The 27193-nt window shown below is 44.8% G+C and overlaps 1 protein-coding gene across 2 annotated transcripts in view; it reads right to left on the reverse strand.

Moving 5' to 3' along the window:
- The window catches only part of Znf710 (zinc finger protein 710), a 78533-nt gene that overhangs the window by 49397 nt on the left and 1943 nt on the right, over positions 1-27193 (reverse strand). The window contains exon 1 of one of the 2 annotated variants that reach the window (XM_008852803.3): positions 26040-26059. The exons of the other annotated variant lie outside the window; for it this stretch is intronic. The gene's annotated coding sequence lies outside the window, so the exon portion shown is untranslated. Of the gene's footprint in view, positions 1-26039; positions 26060-27193 lie in introns of those variants that run through there. 2 annotated transcript variants of the gene reach the window in all.

Genomic DNA, 27193 nt, shown 5'->3' on the forward strand with positions numbered 1-27193 from the left:
GGCAAAGGCAGGTAGATCTCTGTGAGTTTGAGGCCAGCCTGGTCTACAAAGTGAGTTCCAGGACAAAAAAAAGAAAAAAGAAAAAAGAGGCAGAGACAGATGGATCTCTCTAAGTTAAGGCCAGACTGGTCAATATAGAGAATTCTGGGCCAGCCAGGGCTATATGGTGAGATCCTGTCTCAAAAAGAAAAAGAAAGAAAAAGGAAGAGAGAAAGGAAGGAAGCAAGCAAGCAGGCAGGCTGTGTGTGCAAGGCACGTTCCTTGTAATCCCAATAATCAAGAGGTTGAGGCACGATATGAGGATTTCAGGCTAGTTCAACTCAAAAAAGCCAACAAACCCGGGTTTGGTTCCCAGCACCCACATGGAGGCTAACAACCATCTGTAACTCCAGTTCCAGGGGATCTGACACCCTCTTCTGACTTCTGCAGGCATTGGCATGACATGGGTGTACTTACATGTATGCAGGCAATACACTCATGCACATAAAATAAAAATAATAAATAAAACATCAACTTTTCTTATAGGTATTTATGCTAAAATCTTTTCTCCCTTACCTCCAGGCTGTAGATTGTTTCATAGACTGCATACAGATGTTACAAGTTTTACAAAGTCAAATCTGTTTTTTGTTTATTTGTTTGTTTAGTGTTTTGGTAGCCTTGAGAATGGGGCCCAGGGCCTCCTGCCTGCTAGGCAGGAGCTCTACCACTGAGCCACAATGCCAAACTGCTGAATTTTTTGATGACTTTTTTATTGGTTCTGAACTTTGGAAATCAACCTCAAGCCAAGATGTAATATAGATTAAATTGAATTTACTGTTACTTTTACTCCTTCTTTCTGCTTCAGGATTACCGAGCTAACTGAAATTCAAGAGCAATGCTAAACAGTGGTGGTGACACAGGCCTCCTAGCATGTGGCTAATTTTGGTAGGAATGCTTGAATGTTCACTAGTTATCCGTAACATGGGCTAGTGGCTTAATTGGGTACTTTTAATCATGCTAAGAAGGCACCCACACTTCTGTTCCTTTTTTGGCTTATTGATTAAGTAGAAACGGTTGTTCAATGTAATCAATTCTCCCCTTGCATATATTGGAGTTAATACGGCTTTGCTGCTTTAACTCATTAGCATGCCATAGTTACTATATTAAGCTTTCCTAATATTGACTATTCTTCCTTCTTGCCCCACTGGGTTGTGGTGGATGACTTGCTTAATATATTATTGAATTCCATTTCCTATCTAGAATTTTCATTCTTTAATCTGGTCTCTTTGCCATGCTTAATATCAGTCCTTTTTTGCTTTGTAGAACGAGAATTAGAGAGTTCTCCATCTTTTGCTAAGCCACAGAATAGCTTAATGTTATCAGCACTATCAAATTTGAAATTAACTAACAAAAGCACTTGGGACCCTGTCTTCTTCAGGTAGAAGAGACAGTGCTCTGATAAGGAGCACCCCCCCCCCTGCCCCGCTCAATTAGCAACATATATATTTTTTCAGAGGAGCAAGCATTTAATTGAGATTTTCAAATTTAAGCTTATTGTTGTGCCTAAATTTTCCATTTTAGAATCTATCTACTGGGAATTCCTCTTTGCCTTTCCATTTTTGTTTCTTTATTCCTTTTATTTCTCAACTAGATTTGCTAGACATTAGTCTATTTTATTGTTTGTTTAAAACCAGAATTGGCTTTTGGATACACTTGCTAATTTCACTGTGTTTCTGTTCTGTATTTCATTTATTTCTGCCTTTATCTTTACTATTTTCCCCTCTCAGTTTCCTTAGGGGCTGTTTTGATTCTGGGCTTCCCCTCCCCCCAAGATCTCAAGCTGAATGCTTCGTTTATTTTCCTTTTCTCTCTTTCTTTTTAGTAATAAAAGCTTTTAATGCTATGAGAATAGAGCCAGCTGTCGTCTATAGGTTTAGTTATGTGGTATTCTAGCTTTTAATGCTTTTCTAAATATTTATCATTATATTCTTTAGTTCTTCCTTGACCCGATAGCAATTTAGGAGTGTGCTTTACAATTTTGTTGAGTAGTTGGGTAGGGGCTGTAGTTTGTTTGAATTTGCAGTATTTTGGCTGGATTTCCTGCATGGTGATCAAAGGACTCCCAGACTGGCAAGGTTTCTGTTTTGGGTAGAATGTGAGTTCTTGCAGTTGCTTACTGGGAGCTGACAGCGTGCCTGCAGAGCATATGCTCTCTTGCAAAGCCTGAGTGCTTGAAAGTTTTTGCTTGCCATAACGTTACGTCAAAAGTAAAAGAAAGATGCAAGGCGCAACATGTTTGTGACCACATTCAAGTGCAGTACCTTTACCTGTGTGTACTGAAAATGACAAGGAGCACACAAGAGGCGTGCAAGGGTTACAGTGTGTTGGTAATTCCTAGTTTATGCTATTATAAGCAGGTTTTATGTTAACACTTATGTGTTATCAAATTCCCTATAGAATCATAAGATTTCTTTCTTTTTTTCCTAAGGTTTGGTTAACAAATATACTCTGCTGCTAAAATAGGGTTTTAACAACGTCCCAGTCAGTTAAGCCACCAAAAAGGACCAAGAAATAATTAGACTTGGAAACACCTAGGATGGAGGCCTCTGAGGAACCTACCATCACTCTGGTTCTGGAGGTTCTTGTAAACTGAAAAGGGGATGGATGCGCATCCTGATCACCAGCTTCCGCTGTCCTTTCTAATGCCAGCAGTTCTGGGGAGAAGGTGGTCAAGAACCCTAGGAAGATCTAAAAGCTAGCTCCATCACTGTCCACAAGAAGAGGGAGAGAAGGTGTGTGGAAGGACACAATAAGGAGAGAAAGGTGGTTCCTGGCTGTTCCTGGAAGACTCACCACTTCACACTCTGCAAGCCGTAAGTGTACTGCCCAGCTCCACAGCCTGGTGGGCCCGAAGGGCTCCCTCTTGCTCACACTTGCTCCAATTACTAGGGGTCCTTTCCCCTGGGATCTGTCTCCTGTTCCTACCTTGTAGCCTCCCTTCCCTAGCTTCTGAGTCCTAGCAGGTAGGAAGGGAGGAGGTGTGACCAAGATGATGGAGCTGGGAGTATCAGTTATCTCAACTAGGGTTCAATGAGCTCTCCCCTGACCCCAGCATGGTGGGTGGTCTAGGCCCAAGATGTCAGAAGGAAGAGGAACATCAGAGGAAGGGATTCCTGACCAAGGGCACCAGAGGAGCCCTTTTCTGTAAGGAATGGTTAACACATACAGCAAGATGTCAGGATACAGGGAGAAGGAGAGAACTGATCCTACAAGTTGACATCTGACTTCCACATGCAAGAGTGCACACATACACACAAAAAACAAAGTCTGTCTAGCCCAGTGTCTGGCATATAGTGAGTGCTCAAATTCTTATTCCCCTCCTCAGAAGCCCCGCTCAGGCTGTCACATACTCAGGACACATTTCAAGTGTTTCTTACATTAAAAAATATTTTATTATGTTTTATTTTATGTGTATGAGTCTATTGCCTGAATGTATGTAAGTACACCCATGTTGTGCAATGCCCAAAGGGGCCAGAAAAGGGCGTTGATTTCCCCTGAAACTGGAATTACACCATGTGGAATTACACTTGGGTGCTGGGAATCGAACTTGGGTGCTCTATAAGAGCGGCCAGTGTTCTTAACTGCTGAACCATCTCTCCAGTCCTAGCTTTGTACATCCCCTTTTTTAAAAAAATCTTTTTGAGACAGGGTCTCTTCTAGCCCCAGCTGGCTTAGAATTCACTATGTAGATAGGCTGGCTTTGAATTCACAGAGATCTACCTGCCTCTGCCTTCTGAGTGCTGGGACTAAAGGCATGTGCCACCACACCCAGCTTACATTCTTAAATGTAGAATCAAATATTAAGAACATGCCCCAGTGGAAAAATTTTAGTTGGGGTACTTTCTCAGTAAATTTTTTAAGTAACACAGCCAAGCATAGAAAACGTACTTTTGTAAATTATCTATAAACACAGGAAGAAATTCTGGATGAAATGAGAAAGAATTTAAGCAAAAGTGTCACATGTATTCCTATGAGGGTTCCTCACTTCTACTTCTCAAGAGAGCATTTCCAAGGGAATTTCCACACATAGATATGGCCAAGTCCACGATCCAAGCCACAGTGATCTGCTCAGAACCCACTGGTGGTAACCCCAAGCCTCTAGAAGTCTAAGCTTTGACACAGTCTCAGTTTGCCCTACCTATATCTCCAGTTCCAACTTCTACTCCCCCTCCCCCCCACTCTACTTCCCATTCCTAAGGGACCACCTCCAAGTCTCCAGATATGTCCTGGTTTTGCTATGTGTCCTGGTTTTGCTTTGCAAGTTTCCTCGTTTTCTGGGGTCTTAGCTAGACACCATCCCCACAGAGCCACTACCTTATACTTCCCCACCCCCAGAACATTTAAAGAGCTCATATCTGAGCTGAGGACGTTGCTCAGTGTTAAAGGGTTTGTCCAGCATATATGAGGCTCCAGGTTCCATCTCCAGCACTACAAAAATAACAAGACAGGTGTAGTAGCATTAGCTTGCAATCCCAGCACTTAGGAAGTTGAGACACGATGATCACAAGTTTAAGGCCAGCCTGGGCTACACTACAAGACCCTGTATTGCAAAAAAACAAAAATATACAAACAAAACAATCAACACCAAAAGGCCACATCAAAAATTAAACAACAGCATCAACAAAATCCCAGCCAATTTCACAGGCTTGTATGTAAATCTAATCACTTACAGATTAGGGACAGAGACCATGACATTCATCTTTATACCAGAGCCTGGCACGTAGAAGGTACTCAGTAAACTGTTTGCTGACTGAATGAAGAAACAGACATGAAAAGGAGATTTTTAAGAGGCCAGAGGATTCAGGGTAGTGCATGTCTCTTCCCTGGCTTCACAGTCCCGTGGTTCACAGGTAATAGTGACAGCTGTGCTTTGCTCCAGCACAGAGCACAGACACTAAAAGGCTCCTGAGCCCATTTCAAAGGCTGTGAAACCAAGGCTTGGGAGGTTGGGAAATGGTGAGCCAAGACCAAAAAGTATGGCTGCTCATATCCCTGTGATTTTCTGGTGGGGTTCCTGCCGTTGCCTCTGAGTCCCAGTTTAAAGGATCTTTTATATCAATTCCTGCCTGAAAGAAAACAGTAGCTCTACATTTCTGTTTAATGAAGTTTTTGATCTACAAAGGACATCATAGGTGACAACTGCCCAAAGCTGAGAAGGTACCAGGTCAGAAATTAGATGACACATTGGAGTAAACATTTCAAGCCACAGCAGAGACCCGTGGTTCCCTACGCTGCTAAGGGTAGGCCACCACACCTCTCACATGACACCCAAGTAGCCTCATGCTTGTGCCCTTAGTGGGTCCAATGCCATTAAACCCATTTACCCCTTAGCTGGCTAAGGAGCCAGGTGGCAAGTTCCATCTGAAACTAAGGTTGCAGAATGGGATCTATCATGTTCTGTCACAAACAGGGAGGGACAGAGTGTGGGATGGGGAATGTACTGCTCTGAAGAAAGGGAAGACAGCGCAGATAAGGGATCTCATTCACCAGTCAGATAACAGGGATAGACTGACAAAGGAGCTAGAAGCCCTTGCTGGTGCTTGGAGAGAAAGGAAGAGCATATTAAATTTTAAACAAAGCCACCCCAGGGGAAACATCCAGTCTCCCTCTTCCAATCTGCACCTTTCCAGATCACGAGTCCTCGGGTCCATATAAACTGAACTGAGCCTCTCCTCCAGGGGCTGGGGTTTTGTGCTGTTTTGTTTTGTTACCCATATGGGCAGCGGCAGCTGGCATACTGGGTCCCTTGGGGGGAGGTAATTTGGGCCTCCTCCTCCCGTGGTCTTCCCAGCAGGCCTGAGAGAAGACAGCAGGCTAGGCCTGGGCCTCAGCTGGGGCAGTCCTGTTAGGACTGTACAGGGGGCAGAGGGAGTATGCTGATGTGCGGGCATGCCCAGGCACAGGCCTCAATGTCAGCAAGACTAAAGAGATAAGAAGGGCTGGAGAGATGGCTCAGCAGTTAACAACACTGGTTGTTCTTACAGAAGACCGAGGTTCTAATCCCAGCACCCAAAAGGCAGTTAACTGTCTGTAACTCCAGTCCCAGGGGATCTGATAGCCTCTTCTGACCTCTGAGGGCATTGCACGACACGGGTGCACTTACCTACATGCAGGTGATACACACATACACATAAAATAGAAATAATAAAAAAATAAAATAAAAAAGAAGAGGTAAGAAGAAGCTAGGAAGGGAAGTTTCTAAAAGCCCCCACAACTACTCAAAAAGCCCCCACAACTACCATGATGAATGCACTATTGTGGAGCAGGAAGAGAAAGGAAAAGGAGGAAGAACCAGTCAAGAGAAGGAACAGGAAGGCCCAATTTAGCTTCCATGAATGTTTCTTCCGGAATGTTACTTCCGCTGTAAGTCCATCTAACTTCCCTCTGTTCCCTTACCAGATGATAATTGAAGGAGCATGGTGTGAGGGGTCCAAGTCTGGGCAGACATCCCTTACCAAGGCCTGCACAGGAAATCCTCAGCTTATTCCATCCCCCAAGCCCTCAACCATCAGCATTTGCCTACAGTGGTCTCTAGAGTTCAGGCAGGATGTCTTATCACCCATCCTCCTGACAAGAAGACAGGCCTCAGTTTCCTGACAGTCAAATCCTCCACTACAGCTCTACCTCCTCCACTACAGACCTACCTCAGGATGAGCACCTAGAGGTTTTCCTGAGGGCCACAGGGCTGGACACTGCCTAGGGTTAGAAAGACAAGGCCTATGATGGGCCCAGACCTGGAGCTCCAGGTACAAAATAGAGGCACAAAGATAGGATTCTTTCTCAGGTCAGCTGACGCCAGCATCACTAAGACCTCTTGCTAGCTATGTATGTGTAAGCACCCGGAAAGAGATGTCTTAAAAACTTACCACCCCCCACCCTCCCACCAAAGAAAAACCCCAAACTTACAACAATGTTTTAAAGGCTTGGAATCAAAATTCAGCTGGAATCAAAAGGCTATAGGTGTTTCTGGAAGGCAATTTAACCATCCTATTAATGTGTACTGGAGGAGGTATAGTAGTTAATGCCTATAATCCCAGAATTTGGAAAGCTGAGACAGGATTGGTAAGAGTCTGAGGTCAACTTAGGGTACAGAGAGGTCAAGGCCAGCCTGGACTAGAGTGAGACGCTGTCTCTAAAAACCAAAACTATGACAACAACAAAAAATAGGAAACAACCTACATGTAGAGACTGTTTTAATAAACTCCAGTCCTTGGGGCTGGGGAAATGGCTTACTTGGTAAACTGCTTGCAGTACAAACATGAGGACCTGAGTGTTATCCCCCAGCACCCAAGTAAAAAGCCTGGCAAGAGCACTAGCAATCCCAGGACTGGGGAGGTGGAGACAGGAGGGCTTGCTGGCTAACCAGCCTAGCCAATCAGTGAACTCTAGGTTCAGTAAGAAACTTGTCTCAAAAAATAAGGTAGAGAGCAGTTAAGGAAGACACTGATGTTGACCTCTGAACTACACACACATACACACACACACACACACACACACACACACCCCACACACAGAAATAAAAAAATGTAAAAAGCCAAAAGAATGTTATAAACCCTTTACAATGATGTGTAGGAGAAATGTCTAACCCAATGGAAATTTTAATTAAAAAATTAATTTTAGGGGGCTGGAAAGATGGCTCAGTGGTTAAGAGCACCAGCTGCTCTTGCAGAGGGCCAGAGTTCCATTCCCAGCACCCACTTGCTGGCTAACAACCTGTCTGTAACTCCAGTTCCAGGGAAATCCAATGTCCTCCTCTGACTCTGCAGGCAATGCAAGACACAGGAGCACTTACACACATGCAGGCAATATACTCATACACATAAAATAAAAATAATAATATATTTTTAAAAATTAATTTTAGGCCAGTAGTGGTAGCACACAACGGTAGGATATGCTGATGAGGCAGAGGCAGGAGGATCTGGAGTTCGAGGCCAGCCTGGGTTACATAGCACTTGCTGGGCGTAGTAGCACACACCTTTAGTCCTAGCACTCAGGAGGCAGAGGCAGAAGGATCTCTGTGAGTTCAAGGCCAGCCTGGTCTACATAGTGAGTTCAGGTCAGCTGGGACTACAAGGAGACCCTGTCTCAAAAAGACATAATACATGGCTGGGCATGGTGGCACATGCCTTTAATTCCAGCACTTGGGAGGCAGATCTCTGTAAGGTCAAGGCCAGCCTGATCTACATAGTGAGTACCAGGCCATCTGGGGAAGGGAGATTGTCTCAATAAAAGACCAATAAATAATTTAATTAACATTGTTAAATAAAAGAAAAAAGTAAGAAGATGGTACAGACATACAACCTCATATTTTCAATTAAAAATATGACAGGGTATACATCTTAAAATATTAATAATTTTAGATTTTTTTGCCAATTTTATTCCTAACTTTTCTGCAATAAACCTCTCTGTAATAAGCAAAGTCAGTCAAAGTGACTTTTCTACTGATGTCATTTGTGTGTGTATTGTGGTGTTGTATATGTGCAGTTTATGTATGTGTTCTTATGGGTGTGTGCACTTGTGTGGGTGTGTATGCGCATGTATGCACACACATGTGGAGACCTGAGATCAATACTAAGTGTCTTTCTCAATTGCTCTCTACCTTTTTTGAGACAGGATCCCTGACTGAACCAGAAGCTTAAAGATTTGGCTGGATTGGTTGGCCAACAAGTCCTAAGGATTTATCTATCTCTACTTTCCCAGTGCTGGGATTATGATGTGTGTCACTGTGCCCTGCTTTTTATGTGGGTGCTGGGGATCAAAACTCAGGTTCTCATGCTTGTGGAGCAAGCACTTTCCTGACTGAGGCATCTCCCCAGCCCTGTTTTAGTTTTTATTTACGGGGATAGGGCCTCACTCTATATCCCCATGTATGTGCTTTAGAACTCACTATATACGTAGCCCAGGCTGGCCTTGATCCTAACTCAGTTGCCTGAGTGCTAGGATTACAAGTAAGCACTACCATGCCCAAATAATGCTATTAAAAAGGATCCAAGATCCAAACTTTTCACTTCTCAAACATTCAAATCTGAAGGAGCTGGATTTAAAAAAAAAAAAAAAATACTGAGCAAAAAAATGTTTAGTTTTTGAGGTTGAGGGTTTGAGACAGAGTCTCACTATGTAGCCCTGGCTGGCCTCAAACTCATAGCCCCGCCTCCCTAGTTCTGAGATTAAAAGTGTGCACCACTATGCCTGGCCTGGTAATATTCTTTTTTTTTTGGGGGGGGGGTGTCTTTTTGAGACAGAATCTCCCTGTAGGCCCAGCTGGCCTGGAACTCACTCTGTAAAGCATGCTGGCCTTGACCTCAAAGAGTTCCACCTGTCTCTGCTGGGACTAAAGGCATGTGCCACCACACCCGACGGAATATTCTAACTGTAAAAAGAGGGAATGGGGAGTGTGTAATCAAGAAGAGGTAGTTTACACCTATTATAATGCCCAGGCAGAGGCGAAAGGATCAGTAGTTCAAGGCCAGCCTAGGATACATGAGATTTTTGTCTCAATAGTGTAGAGGGCAGTTTCTATGCAGAGATTTGTTCATCTAATGGTGGCAAGGGATTAATTTTTACAATCAAGGTAGAAAAGCCTCTAAAGTGGGGGATGGCAGAGGAATCCCCCTAAGCTCTGTAAGTGAAGCAAAAAGATAACCTCTGATTCGAAAAGGAAGTTTCCCAGATATGAACAGAACACAAGATGGAGCGGAGTGCAGGGGGGAACTAAAGTGTTTAGATGTACCCATCCCTTGGAGTGGTCCTTGCTAAGAAGGGTGTCCTGGAGCCCAAGTAAGGAAAATTCCACAGGCCATGGACTTAATTATTCAATCGTCAGGAAAACCTGTGAAGCAAAGAGGGCGGCTGAATGTCTCCAGTCCTTACTATGATCAAAAGCTAAAAGCTTTAACATCTCAAATATCAAAACATATCCATTTGGGGCCATTCACTGGGAGCTTCCTATCCACTCACACATTCAGCAACTCACTGGGAATGGCACTGTGATGGTCAAGATGCAACTACCTTCACTGACCAGACACACAAAAATGGGAAAGGTGGCCGGGTGTGGTGGCCAGCCTGGTCTACATAGTGAGTTCCAGGACAGCTGGGGCTACAAAGAGACCCTGTCTCAAAGACAAAAAAAAAGGGAAAGGTGGGTTGTTAGAATATAATCCTGATGAAATCGCCAAGTGACAGGCTGTTGGGCACATCAGCTCAGACACACAGATCCTGAGAACTTCGTAGCCCCGTAAGCATCCTTCTGCCAGAAAGGACCCTGCCTTTTTCTTAAGAAATGATGACTCTTAGAAAATAAATATGACACCACACACCAGGTCAGCTGGTACGGGATGGTTTTGTTTCTCTTAAAGATATCAAACTCTTCCCCTGGGTGAAGCTGTATCCTATAAATTACAGTCTTGTATTCTATATGCCCAACACCTCTAGTCTTGTTCTCTGCATAACATCTCTTCAGCAAAGGGAAAGGCAGTCAATACTCTGCTTTGAAAAACATGCAGGTGTTTCTGTGAGACAAATGAAAAAGAAAACGTATCTCTTCTCAGTAATTAAAGGCATATCCTTCAATTTGCAACTCTGCATAGAAAATTTTTAAAATTATTCTTCTGGACTCTTCCAAGTTCTAAGCGCTTTTTAGTCCGGAAAACTTCTCAGTCACAAAACATGAAGGCACCAGCTTCAGATACTAGGAAGCTAGTTCGTTCATTCTCTCTCTCTCTCTCTCTCTCTCTCTCTCTCATCTATCTACTTGGCAGTGTCTGGCACCTACCTGAGGCCAGTTCGCAGACAGTAATAAAACTCCCTTGAAATAATGCTGAGGTTCAGACATTCTGATGAAAGCTAGGGACTTCAAAGGTAGCACTGCAGAGCCCATCTCTAATCTTCCTCATTGTGTCTGATGTAGCTGGCTGGGTTCTGGGCTTGCCTTTACCACCTACTGCCTGAGCTTTGCCCTGGAGGTACAAGCCAGCTGGAGGGGCAGAAGTTTATATACATTCAATTGGGTCTAGGTCATGGTAGATGGATAAATGACCATAGGCCCTTGACTAATGAAATGTCAATTTAAAAAGAGAGGGGCTGGAGAGATGGCTCTGGGGTTAAGAGCACTGGCTGCTCTTGCTGAGGACCTAAGTTCAGCTCCCAGCACCCACATGGTGGCTAACAACCCTCAGTAACTCCAGTTCCAGAGAATTCAACCCCCTCTTTTGGCCTTTGTGGGCACTGCACACACAAGTGCACATACATACATGCAGGCAAAACACTCATACACATAAAATAAAAATAAATAAATGAGCCAGGCATGGTGGTGCACGTCTTTAATCCCAGCAATTGGGAGGCAGAGGCAAGCGGATTTCTGTGAGTTCAAGGCCAGCCTGGTCTCCACAATGAATCCAGGCCAGCTGTGGCTACAGGGAGACCCTGTCTCACGCCTCCCCCAAAAGAATGTTACCAAGTAGTACACATACATACAAGGTACAAATTCAAGATGTAGAAGCCAGGTGCACTCAACCATGAGTACAGAGCTTCTTCACAGGCAAGCTGCCCCTTACTTCCTCACTTAGGAAAATGCCTTGGGTCACCCAAGTGTTCATTGGCACACAGTGGGCTTCTAGACTCTTCCTTACAGCTGCATGGAAGACACAGTTGTAGGATAATGTATTTACCAGTTGTACTGAAAGATGTTTATGCTTTCTTTTCTTTCCTTTCTTTTATGAGCACTGATGCAATGAGCTATATATTTGTTTTTGGGAGTTTTTGGTTTTGTTTTTTTGAAACAGTGTCTCACTATGCAGACCAGGCTGGCCTTGATCTCACAGAGATCTGCCTGCCTCTGCTTCCCGAGTCCTGAGATTAAGGTATGTGCCACCATTCCCAGCTTTTGGTTTTTCACTTGTGCACTTTTGATAAATATTGCCAGATCATCTCTATAGTCATCATACTGATTTATACTTCTGCCAACAATTATGAAGGCATCCTTTCCCCACTGTCACAGCTTTGGAGTGTTTCTTGTACTGCTCTTAAGTTGAAGTATGTTCTCCTATGGTTAAGAACCACTTGTGGGGCTGGAGAGATGGCTTAGTGGTTAAGAACATTGGTTGTTCTTGCAGAAGACCCAGGTTCAAATCCCAGCACCCACATGGCAGCTAACAACTGTCCCTAACTCCAGTTCCAAGGGATCTGACAGTCTCTTCTGTCTTCCGTGGGCATTGCACGACACGGGTGCACTTACCTATGTGCTGGTAATACACGCATACACATAAAATAAAAAAATAAATAAAATATTTTAAAAACAAAACAAAACAAAACAAAACACTTGTGTGAGGTTGAAGAGATGGCTCAGTGTTTGAGAGTATTTGCTGCTCTTCCAGAGGACTGGAGTTCGGTTCCCAATACCTACATCAGGTGGCTCACAACTACCTACCTGTATGTAACTCCTGCTCCAAGGGATCTGACATTCTCTTCTGGTCTCCTAAGATACCTACCTACCTACACACACACACACACACACACACACACACACACCCACAATTAAAACAAAATGTACTATCACACAGAGTATTTAGAAAAGAAAAGAAAAGAAAAGAAAAGAAAAAAAAGCCATTTGTGATGTCAGGCATGGTAGTGCATGCCTGTAATCCTAGTGTACTGTAGAAGTAGAGGCCAAAAGATTAGGCATAAAGCTAACTTCAGTTACACAGTAATTTCAAGGCCAGCCTGGGCTACTAGACTTTGTCCTAGTACTCTAGAAGTAGAGGCAAAAAGATTAGGTACAAACCTGACTTCAGTTATACAGTGATTTCAAGGCCAGTCTCTGAGACTTTGTCTGGGGAGCGGGGGAAGAAACCATTTATATTTCTTTCCTTTAGACTATCGGTGTTCTCAGCTCACTTTCTATAAAAACTGGGTTGAAAGAGTAAGGTACAGTTCACGGTAGAGCTAAGGCTCAGCACATACAAGGGGCTCGGCTGTGATCCTCAGCACTTTCCCCAAAGTGATCATTATTGACTTGTAGGAGCTCTTTACAAAATGTCCCGTATCTATGACATATGTAGGTGTCTATGTTTTAAGGAATAACACTTAAAAATTGTTTTCCTGAGCCAGATGTAGTAGCTTACGTCTATAATCCCAACACTGGGGAAGCTGAGGTAGGAGAATTACCATGAATTTGATTACCATGTAGCCTGGCAACATTTTCATCATATTCATTGGAAGCAGTGAGAATTGAGAGCTATGCTTGTCCTTTAATTCTAGCACTCTAGAGGCAGAGGCAGACAGATTGGGGCCAGCCTGGTCTACATAGCAAGTTCCAGGCCAGCTGGGGCTACAGGGAGACCCTGTCTCAAAAAACAACAAATAAAAAATAAAAAAAGGAGGAAAAAGAAAAGTATGTGTGTCATTGTGGGTATGAGATATTTTAGGTCCAGGGACCAAAGGGCAAGATTCTCTGATAAGATCAAGGTGGATCCAAACTTGTAGTTCCCCAATTCATGAAGAAGAAACAATAAAAGTATGGGTGAGGCCTGGCTCGGGAGTAGAGTTCTGTGAGAGAACTGAAGGGACAAATCCTCAAGAGTTCAAGTCCACTCTTGGTTATTAAAAATAAATGCTAAGAGTCAGGCTGATTATTTATTCAAGTATTTTAACTGTAATGTGACATAGTAACACCCGCATGCTAGGCAAGCACTCCACCCCGCTCTTATTTCATGTTAACTCACTTTGAAGTTCCTTTTTCCTATCTTCCAATTCATGGCCAGTTACCTCAGGATCACGCTTTTTCTCTCTGAAACCTTCCCAACTCTTCGCACTGTTTTTGAACCAACAGTTGATGCCTGGCGTTGCAACCGACAACCATTGGCTGCCTTGAATGTCAGTCAGTCCATGATCAAAAGGCAGGTAGCCTTACAACATTTTTTATTATTATAGAAGAGAAATATTGATTTTACCATAAATTCTGTTTAATCAATAGATATCTAAAAACAATAACTCTCCCAACAGTGAGCCAGACACTGGGGCTCCAAAAATAAATAACACGGCCCCAAGCTTTCAAAGACCTCAGAGTCCATCCAGTGTGGACCATTGACTCAGGTAAGGCAGCAGTGGCCTAGAAACATGGAAAGACTAACATTAAAGACTAACACCTTTAATCCCAGCACTCAAGAGGCAGACAGGAGAATCTCTGTGAGCTGGAGGTCAGCCTGGTCTACATAGCAAATCCTAGGCCAACAGAAGCTATACAAGGAGACCCTACCTCAAAAAAGAAAAGAGAGAAAAAAATATGAAGATACAGGAGACTAATTTTGCAAGGATAGGCTAGAGAAGGCACAGAAGACATCTAGAGTGTGTGTGCTCATGTGTGAAGGTGCACATACATATGCAAGTGTGTGTAAGTATGTGTGAGCATGTATGCACATGTGAGTTTGTGCATGTACAGTCTGGAGGACAACCTTAGGTGTTATTCTTCAGACACCATCCATGTTTTTTTTCTCTTGAGCTGGTATCTCATTGGCCTGGAATCTGCCAAGGAGGTTGGCCTGTCTTGGCCTCTCCAGTGCTCAGATTTCAAGTACACATGACTATACAGTTTTTTTTCACCACCACACCAGGTTTTTTTTGTTTTTTTTTTTTGAGATAGGGTCTCCCTGTAGCCCCAGCTGACCTGGAACTCACACAGATCCACATGCCTCTGCCTCCCGAGTGCTGGGATTCAAGGCGTGCGCCACAATGCCTGGCTTCCTGTTTTGTTTTAATTAATATTTTATTTATTTTTATTTTATGTTTGAGTATTTTGCCTGCATGTATGCAAGTGCACCACTTGTGTGCAATGCCTGCAGAGACCAAAAGAGGGTATCAATCCCCTGGAACTGGAGTTAGAGATGGTTGTGAGCCTCCATGTGGGTGCTGGCAACTGAATTTGGATCCTCTAGAAGAACAGCAAGTGTTCTTAAACATTGCACAATTATCTCCATCTCCCATTTTATTTTATTCTAAAAAAATTTTTTTTGCTTTATTTTTGTTTTATGTGTATGTGTGTATTGTGTGCATGTATGCAAGTGCATCCATGTCATGCAATTCCTGTGGAGGACAGAAGAGGGTGTTGGATCCCCTGGAACTGGAATTACAGACAGTTGTTAGTTGCCATGTGGGTGCTGGGATTCGAACCTGGGTCTTCTGCAAGAAGAGCCAGTGCTCTTAAACATTGAGCCATCTCTCCAGTACCCCATTTTATTTTTTTTCAATTATGTGTATGTGTATGTGTGTGAATATGTATACCTGAGTGCATTTGCTCAGAGACCAAAGGAGGGCATTAGATCCCCTGGAACTGCAGTTACAGGGTATTGTGAACTGAACTCAGGTCATCTGGCAGAGCAGCAAGTGCTCTTTACCTCAGCTATCTCTCCAGTCCCCAAATGCCTTTGGGTCAAGATCCTAGTTTTGTGAGATGTAGTTACAAACTGAGTGTTAAGCTGGTGAGAAAGCTTAGTTGGCAAAGGGCTTGGGAGGACCTGAATTCCATCCCTAGAACCAATGTAAAAAAAGCCTGGTGTGTGAGGGCGGGCATGGTGGTGCATGCCTTGAATTCCAGCTCTTGGGAGGCAGAGGCAGGCAGATCTCTGTGAGTTCAAGGCCAGCGTGGTCTATACAGCGAGTTCCAGGCCAGATGGGGCTAGAGACCCTGTCTCAAAAAGATAAAAAACAAAACAAAACAGGATTCATCTACTAAAAAATAAAGTAAATCTTTAAAAAAAGAGAGCTGGGTGTGGTGGTGCACACCTTTGATTCCAGCACCAGGGAGGCAGAGACAAGTAGATCTCTGTGAGATTGAGGCCAGCTTGGTCTATGCAGTGAGTTCCAGACTAGCTGGGGCTATAAGGAGACCCTGTCTCAAAAAGAACAACCCCTCTCCACACACACACACACAAAAGAGAAACACAGATACATTTGGCACAAAGCAAGGTGTCTGGTGATACATGTCAGGAAGAAAGTAATCTAGTTCAGCGTTAGCTGCATGTGGAATTAAAAAGGGAGAGGACTTTGTATGTGTTTTGAGTTCTGTTCCCCAAAACTGCGTGCAAAGAATTCTAAATAAATGGATTCGTCTGTAGGACCTTCAAATACCTGCCAGAAGGAAATGTATTCTCCCTGGAAGAACGTACTACTTTCTTGGGCTGGCGAGATGGTCAGTGAGTACAGGCTCTCGCCACCAAGCCTGACGCCCCACGTGGCTGAGAGAACTGACTCTTTCAAGTTGTCCTCTGACTTCCACACATCACACACACACACACACACACACACACACACACACACACACACACACACAAAGGGCTGAGGATATGATTGAGTGCTTGCCTCGTGTGTGAGAGGCGCTGGGTTCAATTCTAAGTATTGGAAAAACAAAAAATTTTTTAAAAAGGTTAAGAAATACAAAGGAGGGAGCTGGAGAAATGGCTCAGTGGTTTATTTCCTGCTCTTCCAGAGGACCTAAATTCAGATCCCAGCACCCACACTGGGTGGCTTACAACTACGTTTAACTCCTTAGACACCCAAATGTAGCATACTTTCACACAAACACACGCATAAATGAAAGTCAAAATAAATTTTTAAAAAATAGTAATATAAAGGACAGATTGAGATTTAATATGCATCTCAAAAGGAGACTGAAGAGAAACAGTTGATGAATGAAGTCCATCAGTCCTTGGTTTTAAGAAGCCTAGAGAACCCTTGGTCCAATAAAATGAAGTCTACTTCTCAGTACATTTACAGTGAACTGCAAAGCACTGAGCATACACACACCCCACATACACATATACCAAAAGCAACTAGAGAGAACGTTACCTAAGCCACCAACTTCTACATCAACAATGAAAGCCAGAAGACAGTGGAAGACTGCCCATAAGTACCAAGAACAAATAGCTGCCAAGTTAATACTTTATACTCAGTAAAACTATCTTTAGCAGGGCATAGTGGCACACACCTTTAATCCCAGCACTCAGGAGGCAGAGGCAGATGGATATCTGTGAGTTCATGGCCAGCCTGGTCTATATAGTGAGTCCCAGGCCAGCTGGGGTCACAGGGAGACCCTGTTTCAAAAAGACCAAAATAAAAGGGAACCTTTAAAAGAAACTGCCATATAATGTTATGACCCTAGAAAGACCTGATTAACCATATACAATAAATATTAAAAACAGCACCCAGGCCAGTGATATGGCTTATCAAGTAAAAGATATTTGCTGCCAAGCCTGACAACCTGAGTTCAATCCCTGGATCTTACATGATGGAAGGAGAGAACCAGCCTCTCACAAGTTGGCCTCTGAGTTCCACTATGCTCACATGTACACACATACACATAAAATCGTTCCAGGCCAGCCAGCCCTATATTCAGGAGGCCCTTATATTTTTGCTGATGAGGTAGCTCAGTTGAGAGTGCTTTCCTACCATACCTGAAACCCCGAGTTCCATCCCCAGCATCACATAAAACTGGATGTGGGGCTAGAGAGTTGGCTCAACAGCATCTGGCTGCTCTTAGAAGACCCTGGTTCGATTCCTAGCACCCACATGGCAGCTGATGAATGTCTGTAACTCCAGTTCCAGGGGATCCAATGCCTTCTTCTGACCTCTGCGGGCACTGACCAACATGAGTGCACCTACCTACATGCAGGTATAGACATAAAATAAAAATAAAATATTTTATATAAAAAAAATGGATGTGGTGGCCCACATCTAAAATCCCAGCTAAGTATCTAAAACCATACCCAATGGTAAATGGCGTGAACTTACTTGTTGAACAGCATAGGTGTCAGAATGGGTCACAAACCAAAAGCAATCCAGCTGTGAGCTGTGTACATGGAGATGGATAGAGCCCTGACCTCAAAAGCTGAACCAGACCCGTGGAGGCGAAGCACAATGCAGAGAATCATGGCCAAGGCATTGAAGTGTATCAAGGACAGGAGGGAATGGCAGAGACAGAAGCATCAGAGGAGGGCCCAATGACCACAGGAAAGGTTGGGTGGACTAGGAGAGAGGGAGAAAGGGAATAGATGCCTCCTGAAATCCCAAGGTAAAGAGTTTGACACAGGAAGGGGGATGGGAGCCTGACCTGTCGGCAGCAGCAGGTAGGAAGTAGGAATCTGGGATGGGAGAAGCCCAGTCCTACAGAAGGAGCCAGGGTAGCAGGCCCAGGCTACCTGGGCAGGGGTGAACAGGCCTATTTCAAGGAGGGCTGTGCAGAGGAGGACAAGAATTCAGAATTTTGAGAAATGACCTGCTTCTGAGTAAGGGCACTTCTACAAGGGGTCTTGAAGTCTATAGCTACCGAATGGAGTCACAACGATGGGATAAAGCAGTATGTTAACAAGAGCCCAGGGTCTAGTATTCAAATCACAGAGTGGGATTAACCCACCACACCACTGGCTTCCAAAGGACACCTGACAGTTCTCAAAGGAACAGCTTGGGACACAGTCCTTAAGAGGTCACTCTGGTATACTGCATAATACCAGCAATTAAGTGTGGCTGTTGTGTTTTATCAAGCATGTGGAACAGTCTTCCCAACCCAGAAGGCACACTGCTGCTGTCCTACTGGAAATAGGCTAGGGTCCAGGGTGGCACCCAGGTGCCCCCCCCCAACACTCCACACTCAAGCAAGAGTCATCAAAGTTAGTTCCTCACTTACATCTGGACTTTCCTGCTTTCTGGAACCATCCTTCTAACCTGGTTTTGATTCTAGTTCCTACACATCAGGGAAAGGAAGGGAAGAGAGGGAAGATAGTTGGGCCATAATATGATCCCTTATGCTTAGCTCTGACTGCTCTGAAAATCCTCCCATTTCCCACAGCTCTCTGCGCACTTCCAGAAATAAACACACAATAGAGCATATATATTTAATACCAGAAACTGTTTTACAATGGTGGTTGTGAAAGACAGAGCCAAAACCTTCTTAGAGGCCAGCCTACTTCTCATAGTTCTTTTACTTTGTTTGCAAACACATACATATATGATTAACACACACACATATGATAAAGAAAAATCATATGCATAAAAATCCAAATAGCATAGAAACAGTGAAAGAGAAGACAAAAGGCCTCTATGCTGGGGTAAGGCACTAGGGATGGGGGAAGGGTCTGGACTGGGAGCGCCACACATTAATTAGGAGGTAATAAAACAAGTTATTTCACCTTCTGACTCTGCTGACATCCATTTGGCCCAGCTTTGGTTCTAATATCCTTTAATCCATTCTGTTTGGGGATCTACCCCAATTTTCTAGTTCAGCCCCCTCCTGTAATTCAAGGGTGCAATTCTTCAAGTCTTTCCTTACAGAATGTTTAGTCTTCAGTGCCGCAGTGATCTTGTTTGCTAATTCTTTGCTTTGCAAACAAGCGGAAGTTGGGACCTGATGGACAGGATTTCACAGGATAGTCTGGGAACCTGGCCCCTTTCCTCATTTCCTTAGGAAAATCCTTCCTGTCATATACATGAACAATCAAGAGATGCTTACTAAGGGGGTAAAGGGGTGGCCTCTGTAATCTCCATCTTTGCACCTAAAAAGAGCTCATCCCTGTCCACTTTTGCATCCAGTTCTGGCTCTTGATGTGTCTTCAGGAAAGTGACTCAATTTAAAGGAGCTAATTGCCCCCTACAGTAGCACATGCCTATAATCCAGCACCTGGGAGGTGGAAGGAGGAGGATCATGAGTTGGAAGCTACACAGCAAACTGGAGCTCAGTCTGGAATATATGAAACCCTTTCTCAACCCATCTCCCCCCAAACAGAACAAATGAATAAACATGCTAACAGACAGTATGTAAAGTACTTAGAATTGTACCTAGCACATACATAGTAAGTGCTGTTGAATCAAAGAGCTGGTTGATACCTACTTGGGAGGTGGAGGCAAGAGGACTACAAGTTCAGGGCTGTCTGAATTACATAAGCAAGGTAAATTCAAGGCCAGCAACTTGGTGAGTCCCCATCTCAAAGTAAAAAGTGAGGGTGCCAGGCATGGTGGCACATGCCTTTAATCCCAACCAAGGCAGATGCAGACAAGTGGATTTCTGTGTGTTCAAGGCTAGTGTGGTCTATACAGGGAGTTCCAGGCCAGCCAGATACCTTGTGAGACCGTCTCAAAAATAAAATAAAATAGCAAGAGCCGGCAAGCTAGCTCAGAGGATAAAGGTAATTGCAACCAAGCCAGACAACCTGAATTTAATTCCCAGGACTCATACTGTAGAAGGAGAACACTGACTCCCCCAAGCTGTATCCTGACTCCCCCACATACACATACAATACATAAATAAAATAATTAAAAAATTAAAAAGGGGGTCTGGAGAGATGGCACAGCAGTTAAGAGCACTGATTGCCCTTGCAGAGGACCCGGGTTCAATTCCCAGCACCCACATGGCAGCTACAAACCATCCTGAACTCCAGTTCTAGGGGAATCAGAAGCCCTCTTCTGACCTCGGCAGCATTGCACGACATGGGTGCACTCACATACATGCAGGCAATACACTCATACACATAAAATAAAAATAAAATATTTTAAATAAAAAAATGAAAAAGGAATTTTACTTATTTATTTATTTATTTATTTTGGTCTTTTTAAGACAGGGTTTCCCTAGAGCCCCAGCTGACCTAGAATTCACTATGTAGACCAAGGCTGGTCTTTTTATAAACTAAGAGAGATCATCCTGCCTCTGCCTCCCAGGTACTGGGACTAAAGGCATGCACCACCACGCCAGCAAAAGAAAGAATTTTAAGAGGGCTTATGTAGCTCAATGATAAATCTCATGCCTAGCATGTGTGAGGTCCTAGGTTCAATCCTCAGCTCTGCAAAGAGCTTAGTCTAGAAGGCTACTAGGGCCATGGACCCCTTTGGTGCTAATGAAAAGTACAGTCTTCTAGAACAGTACACACACATAACTTTCTACATGGCTTCAGGTAAAAGCACCCCCAACCAACTACAAGCATCAAGGGCCTCTAATTCTAGCCTTCCCTGCAGGGAGGCGAAGAGGGCAGGGACAAAACTATGAGGCAATTCTGAAAGCGCCATGTTCCCACCCACGGAACTACTGAACAGGTTCCTCTCCCTTCCTTTTAGGTTCTGCTTTTGGCAGACACATCACACCTCTCTTTCCCAAAACCTTCTTGACCCTTGCCAGTTTTTCTTATTTCAGGCCAAATCCTCAGAGTCCCCCTAAAATAATCTGTATGCCACAAAGCTCCAATAATTTTTGTAAATTATTCTGGCATTTCTCAAAAGTGCTGAAGTCCATCTTGAGTAAGAGGAAAATCAAAATGAATGCCCGCTGGGTCCCACTATGGCAACGCGGGGGTGGAGGCCCGCAGAGGACCTGGCCAGCAACAAGCTTGGAGAGAGCACAATGCAGAAAAAGCTAAAGGTCTGAGATGCCAGAAGGGGCCTGTGAGATTGCCTAATTCCCCGTTACTTGCCAGAGAAGTAAGTTGCTCCAGGTCACTCTACTCCTTCCCTGCAAAGCTAACAACCTCCCAGTTCAGTACCAGGTATTACCTTGGGTGGGATGCTTGTTAAAATGCAGACTCAGCAAGTCTGATGGGGGGCCAGAAAGTTTGCATTTCTATGGAGCTCCCAGATAATGTTGATGGTGCTAGCACACAGATCAGAGAGCAGCAAGGTTTACATCAAGGTGAACAGAATAAGCCAGGCCTAGTGGTATGTGCCTATAATCCCAGGACTAGGGAGGCAGATGCAGGATTACTGTGAACTTGAGGTCAGCCTGGCATAGTTAGTACATATCTGCAATCCCAGCACTTCGGAGCTGGAAACAGGAGGATCAGATGTTTAAGGACAGTCTCAGTTACACATCAAGTTGAGGCCAGCCTTGGCTACACACACATAAATAGAAGGGGCCAGCAGGATGGCTCAGTGGGTTAAGGTACTTACTGCTAAGCCTGACTACTTGAGTTCAATGCTCAGGATCCACATGGTGGAAGGAGTGAACTGACTCCTGTAAGTTGTCCACTCACGTGCCATGGCATATGCTTGTTCAAACACATACACACATTCACGATAAATAAATACATGTAATTAAACAAACTTTTTAAAAAAAGGCTTTTGAGTTTCAGACCCATATCATTGTCTATCCCAGTTCCATTTTTATTGGGAGTGCCTTTCTCTTCTTTTACAAACTATCTCGATTTAGAAAGAAAGAAAAGGAAGGAAGGAAGCAAGCAAGGAAGCAAGCAAGGAAGGAAACAAGCAGACAATAAAGGATACCACCCAGGTTAAAGCCCCACCCCCGAGGCAGGAGGCTGTTTAAAATGCCCTTTCTACAGGAACTGTCCCTTCACCCCCCCCCCATTATTGGCTCCTATGCCTCTGAACTTTTCCCTTTGAAGCATTTATAACAACTGTAATTAAAGAGCATTTGTGTAATTATTAGTTTAATGTCTGTCTCCCAGAGAGACTGCAAGCTCCAGGAGGACAGGGACAGCACAGTGGCCAGCACATCCCAGCCTGTCAGTACACAAGAGCTGCCATAGTCTGCACCATGCTGGACTAGTAGCCTCGACCTCACACATGCTGAACATCTTCTGGGGACCTCAAGACCAATAGTGAATTTCTTGTGCACATATAAAAGGTCCATGTTTGCCAGGCGTGGTGGCACATGCCTTTAATCCCAGCACTCAGGAGGCAGAAGCGGGCAGATCTCTGTGAGATTGAGGCCACATAGTTCCAGATCAGCTGTGGCTACAGGGAGATCCTGTCTCAAAAAAGACCAAAAAAAAAAAAAAAAAAAAGCCTGTGTTCATGTATGTAGGTATGTGGAGGCCAGAGTGTCATTCCTCAGGAGTCATCACCTTTTTTTTCCTTAAGATAAGGTCTCATTGATCAGGCTAGGCTGGCTGGCCAGAGATCCTCCTGCTACAACTGTATGCCACCATGGCTTTTTCAGGGGTGCTGGGGAGCTAACTCGGTCCTCATCCTTGTGCTTTACTGGCTGAGCTAGCTCCCTAGCCCCCAACAGTAACATGTTTTAGCCTTAAAATTCCCATCAGTTTCAAATATATTCCAATCAAGCTAGGGATGTAGCTCAGTGGTATAGTACATGCTTAGCATGTGCAAAGCCTTGGCTTCAGTCCCCAGCACCACCCATGTTCATGTGTGTGTGCATGCATCCTAAATTGTTGTCAAGTACAAAGTAGTCCTGACCTGGTACTACTACTGGGGAATAATTAGGTCCTGGAAAATAAGCATTCCCTTAGTCTTCATTGGGTGAGCCATCATCTGGCAGGGTGAGGGCCCTAGCAAGAATAGCCTCACTCTGCTGCAGACTAGCAGTTTTTTTTAGCTTATCTTTAGCCATCCTTTCAGAAGAATGCAAAGGCTGAAGACCTAGCTCCTCAGCATGGGTAGAGATGTCTGACCACATCATTATTCTAGGGGAGCAGAGTCTTAAGTCAGTCTCCCTGGGCTCAGATACCACCAGCTCTGTGTCCTTGGACAACTGACTTAACTCTTCTGTGCTGTTTCCCAGGCTACCAAATGAGAAGAGCAATGCAGTAGCTAGCACTTGCAAGAACTATGGGAGATTTTATATATATATAAAGCATTTAGCATAATCCAGGCCCAGAACACCTGATTGTATTATTCTCCCCATGACTGCATCCAATTCAAAACCTCTCTATTGTTTTGCACAAATCTCCACCCAGTAGCTCCACCCATTCAGGATCCACTTCCCAACCCCCTCCTGTCTTACCTGTCTGGAGCTTGTTTGAAACAATGAATCACAGCACAACTCTGCAGCTCCCATCAATCACCTCCCTGTCCCTGCCTCTGTGTGTCATTTCTGGGCTCCTCCTGGGAGGAAAATGCTTTTCCTATGTCCAGTACATCATTCAACAAGTATTTATGATGGGCCAACTAAATATTAATCTTACAAGGGTTTAGCAATGGACAAAGCAAATAAGCACAAAATAAGGTGGTAAGGAGAAAAAAAATCCAAATTCATATATATCCAAGATCTCTGCTCTAACAGACATTCTAGCAGATCTAATCTCTGAATGGAGACCAGCTAGCTGAGGCCCTTCCTTCTGTCCCCATTATTCCCCTCTGGCTAGCCCTAAATAAGCCACACACAAGTACAAAGTATGAAGAAAGTATTCCAGATCAAAAAAAACCAGTAACTTGGGAACATCCCGATGACTAAACTTCCACCCTGCTGAACTGCTGTACTTTAAAGAAGTTGCTGTTAAAACAGCAAATTCTCCCAGTAAATAAACGGGCCTGCCCAATCTTCTAGAACAGTGTGTGTGGTGCACTTTGAAAACAAGACAGTGCTACCTTGGCCTGTGCATGTATGTAGCATGAGTAGATGGTTTCATGTCCTCACAGTCACGTTCTTTGAACTGTTTGACTGCGGGAGCCCCAGTGGCCTTGTGGAAGGAGTACTAGAAACAGTCTAGAAGCTCACATGTGAATGGTGGCTCTGCTACTGACTGTGTGGTCCTGGGCATGGAGTGTTCATCCTGCCCTGGTTTCTTTTAAATGATCTCTAATATTTTTTTTTTTACAGTTTTGAAGTCAAAAGAATGATTCACCCACCACTAACAGAGACCTGGCAGATTCAGATTCCTTTATTCTACAAACTGAGTACCTGCTTGGAGCCAAACCCTGGTGAGGCAGGAGGAATCTGAGGGTGACCAAGACAAATGAAGAGCCTGTACCAAGACTGGTGTGGGGGAGTAGTGGTCCTTTTCACCTGTTTCCTCTGAGATGCATTCTTTTTTATTTATTTCATTTTTTAGATTTTTACCTATTCCCTTCTAAAAAAAAAATACAGCTGTGCTAGAGCCAGGTGTGATAGCATATGCCTATAATCCCAGTACTTGGAGATTAAGGGAGGAGGATAACCAATTTGAGGCCCAGATGAAAAAGAAGAGGAGGAGGAGGAAGTTGTTAGCTTCTTTCTAAGAGCAATCTTGCTAGAAATATTTCTAGGCCACAAGGCAAACCTAAAATAGAAGTTATACAAAATCTCTAAAATCTCTGGTGGTCCTGTTACTCTTCCTTCCTCCAACCCCAAAGCCATTCCTGACCTTGTCTCTAGACAGAGGGCCTAAAATAAGTGTTGGTAGAAAATGCCTGGTTGTGATAGAAGTGACCTGAGCTCAGAACAAATGGCTCACACACCATGGTACCAAGGCTCAGCAGGGAACAGCTGAAAGAGAACAATCAAACCACTCTAGAAGTGAGCTACTGTCCCCACAGCAACTCCCTGCAGCTCTTTTGGCACCATGGTCTTTTGGGCAAAGTAGACCAGGGGGGGACCAAAAAATGGGACCCAATTGCCCATCCTCCCTGCCCAAAAGAATGTAGCTCTACCCCATTGCCCTCAGGTGGCAAAGTCATCTCTGCAAGGTGTCTGGAACTATAGGTGATCAAGTTGAAGTTCTGCTCCAAGAGCAGCAGGTGCCTGGCACAAGGTTATTTGTGGGTCGGGACCAAGGCAGACAAAACCACCAAGCAAAACTCTAAAAGGGAACATCTGTTTTAAAACAAATGAGAAAGTGATGGCCATACCAGGTTTCAAAATCAAAACCAAGACAGGCCTATCAACTTTGATAAGAATACATTTTCTTGGTACTGGAGAGATGGCTCAGCAGTGAAGAACACTGGCTGTTCTCGTAGAGAACCAGGGTTCAATTCCCAGCACCCACATGGCAGATAACAACCATCCATAATTCCAGTTCCAGGGAAATCCAATGCCCTCTTTTGACCTCCAGGGCATTGCAGACACGGGTGCACTTAACACAGATGCAGGCAATACACTCATACACACACAAAAATAAAATATTTAAAAAGAGTACATTTTCCTGTATCTAAAAACAGTTAAGGTCCATTTTCCCCTTTTCCCCCACAAAGGCTCAAAGATTCTTTGAGGGTCCCTGGTAAAGCGATGCAATCCTTTTCCCCTTCCCACACGCCGGCCCTCTCCTTGGCAGAAATGAACTTTGACTGCTTTTACTTACACGTGTACAAAGGGAAGATTGACAGGGCAGCGTCAAAGCTGGCTGGGTGACCCCCAAGATCACAAAGTCCTCCGCACACCAGTCGGGGAGTTTTGTGAGTTTTCTCGGTACCCACGGGGACTAGGTTTGTCTTCAGGTGGACACCGGCATAGAGTTTCCATTGTGAACTGAGATAAAGGCGCTCAGGGTGCCTTCGAAGGTAGGGCACTCGTCCGGGGGTTCAAGGGTGCCCCTCACCGGCAGGCCTCTCGCTAAGACCAGTCAGGAACTCCATAATGCCGGACTAAGAACGTACCCGGGCTGCTTGGCCAGGCTGAAACCATCTCGCAGGGCATAGAGATGCATTAATGACCGTTTCGGATTAGTTAAAGCCCACACAAGCACCTCCCTGGCCTCTTAAATCTTCCCAAACTACAGTTCAGACTGGAGGGAAGCAGTTGCAGGGACCATAAAAGTCATCTTAACAGGCAAGTTGGAAAAAAAAATCAACAACATGATACGCACTAGTTAGCAAGTCCGCAGCTGGGGGCGGCGGGGGGGCGGGGGGTGGCACAGAGGCCGGATCTGCGAATCTGGGAAGGGAGACCACTGGATCCTGGGCGCCCACCCGGTATCCGGGGGACCCTGGATCTGACGCCGGCGATCACGCCCCGCAGCTCCGTCCAATTAGGAAAATGACCGCGAGGAGAAGAGAGAGGGTGGCGAGGAAGGGGGGGTAGAACCACCGGAGGCTCAAGACCCACCGCGGGGATCTGCCAACCCCTTCCCTGCACCCAGCGAGCTTCTTCAACAGGTCCTGGACATGGCCACCGTGCCTGGCCCGGGTCCCCGCGGCGCCCGGCTGGAGACCGAGCCGCTGCCCTCGGGGGGCTCCCCGACACCCCTGGCTGCGCCCAGGCCAACCGGCCGGCCGTGCCGCGCGATCACCCCACCCGCTCCCGAAGTAAAAAGTTTGTGGGCAGCCGCAGGGGCGGGGCGGCGAGGGGTGAAACTTTGAGTCCCGGGCCGGGTGCGGGGGGGAGCGTCTCCGAGCGAGCGCGACACCCACGTGCGGGCCCGAGACCGCCGTCGCTTGCCCGGCCTCCCGCGCCGCCGCTCTCCTTTCATTTCCTTTCTCTCTCTCTCTCTCTCTCTCTCTCTCTCTCTCTCTCTCT

Source organism: Nannospalax galili, unplaced genomic scaffold, assembly GCF_000622305.1.
Source record: "Nannospalax galili isolate Female #2095 unplaced genomic scaffold, S.galili_v1.0 scaffold185, whole genome shotgun sequence".
NCBI classification, from domain to species: Eukaryota; Metazoa; Chordata; class Mammalia; order Rodentia; family Spalacidae; genus Nannospalax; species Nannospalax galili.